Here is a 2,178-nt window from a genome sequence, read left to right on the forward strand (position 1 = left end):
TGATGAGTGAGAATATCTCTGGGACGATGTTTGTTATTCTTCTTGGAGATTAGTAATTATTGCCCTGACAGCGATGCTGTCTCTTTTGCAAACTCTGCTGAATTAGAGGCCGTTCTCATTACGCTTTCTTAAACCAGTTTACTGGAAACTGATTCAGGAAACCAGTTTGGAAGATAGTTTTGCTAGCATTTCCACTTGATCACACATAAGTGGTTTTCAAAATCACTTCATGTAAAGTAATCTTGTTGCTATGGAAACGCTCTGGGGTGACACATTTCGGGTGAAATACAAAACAGCAGCTTAGGTATTCTACACCTGTTGTATGGAGTAGTGTGCTCAAAATGTGCGAAGATCGCTTCTTGAAGAACGGTTGTGTCCTCACTTGTGCTAAAACCAGTTTACCGAGCCGAAGCGATCTTAAAAACTACATCGCGAGGTGGTTTTCTGAACAGGTTTGGACGATCGCTTCCAAGATCGCTTCGACCATTCTTACTGTAGTAAACTGGGCTTGGGTGGTAGTATGGGTTGGGGGTTGGGTACTCAGTCAGGAAAACCATAGAACCATAGACAAGAAGTAGGGGTGGGTCAGCCATTTATTGACAGCCGGTGGATCATGCAAAACAGGGAAAACAAACCCCTGTAAATAAGGGAACAATGAATATAAACAATTAATCAATACTGATCCAAGATCACATGATCATCATATCATATCTTGATAAATGGTATATCATTAATCGTTAAATTGTATTTCATTAATCAATTGCATGATTATGGATTTAATTCAATAACAATTTAATTCAAGTACCAGAAGAAATTATACAACATAAATTGTACGTAAGTATACATAATTCATTTCTTGCTCATAAGGCTATCACATTACTAAGAAGAATTATTGATCACTTTTCATTCAATGAAGTCTTATGTTCACAAAAATATATTCCAATTAACCAATGATAATCACAATAATGTAGCACTGATTTTAAATCATTCTTTCTAAGCACATTATATCATAGTATTTAAACAGTTATTTTGTAATTATTATACATGTAAATCACAACAAAATAACCATAACTTGGCCATCCTGACTAACTCACCCTACTATAGGCCAAGAGAAAACAAGGGTACATCCACCAATCACCCTCTGGAGACCTCACTCGGCATCACTCATACATGGTAGTACGTCAAATGAAATTCCCTAAAAATTGACATAAGAAATTTAGCTAGTATGGTTCCTTAAAACTCATCTAATTCAATCGAGTCTGAATTTCCAAGACTACTACTACCACTCGGCAATTATAATCAAAATAAATAAAGTTCATTCACTTTCTAAGTACAGCGAACGGGGGGGGGGGGTGTACAAAACTGATCATGGCAAAGTACTGACAAGAATATAAACTTCGTCTAATGTACTCGATCTCATCATAGAAAAGAACATAATATAATTTCATTTTATAAACTGATCATAAGAAATCTTCACCTTGTAATGTGAAATTGACTATAACAATAACATGAAGCATATAACGATCATGTACCAGATATACAAAATTGAATTGACATATTCAACCCTACTCACTGTGATAATTGTTTTCTTAAGAATAATATCAACGTAGTCAAAATCTTAGCTGCTAAATTGATAAAACGATATAACTTAGAATCAAACTTACATGCCTCCTTGTCGAACTTGACTTGGAAGAACGAACATAGTACCCCTAACGTACACTGTCGTCACAAATCGCTTTCTGATTTATCCTACCGTCGTAACAACATAAACGCTTATTCTTTCGCGCCACCTACACTTGAACGCTATCTGATGTAAATATCCTTCCACAACATCACAAATATTTATGACATATCACTAGATTCAGTATAAATGAAAAGTATAATGAAAACAACTATGAATTTAACATAAACATCATTCACATCATGAATTTATGAGAATAATCAGCTATAAAAATCTGAGGAACTACGTTCACTTCTTTGAGTAATATCATCATTGACGTTACGTAACAGGTGAGTAACCAACAGAACATATCGACCAAAAAGAAATACACTTTCGCTTTAAATTCTCGTATGGTGTCTCCGCTAAGAAAAAAATGATTTTGCAGTAAAATTCAATTTACCACATTACTACACGTTAAACTAGTTTCCACTGAACTAGTTTTTAGGAAGGTAGTGGGA

The 2,178-nt window shown here is 34.9% G+C and overlaps 1 long non-coding RNA gene across 1 annotated transcript; it reads right to left on the bottom strand.

Moving 5' to 3' along the window:
• Positions 1-491: 491 nt before the first annotated feature.
• On the bottom strand, positions 492-1,946 carry LOC121412654. Its single transcript, XR_005969648.1, has 3 exons — positions 1,665-1,946; positions 1,095-1,195; positions 492-637 (listed from the first exon to the last, which is right to left on the bottom strand). It is a non-coding gene; the product is annotated as an uncharacterized LOC121412654 (long non-coding RNA).
• Positions 1,947-2,178: the final 232 nt, after the last annotated feature.

Source organism: Lytechinus variegatus, chromosome 4 (assembly GCF_018143015.1).
Source record: "Lytechinus variegatus isolate NC3 chromosome 4, Lvar_3.0, whole genome shotgun sequence".
Lineage (NCBI taxonomy): Eukaryota > Metazoa > Echinodermata > Echinoidea > Temnopleuroida > Toxopneustidae > Lytechinus > Lytechinus variegatus.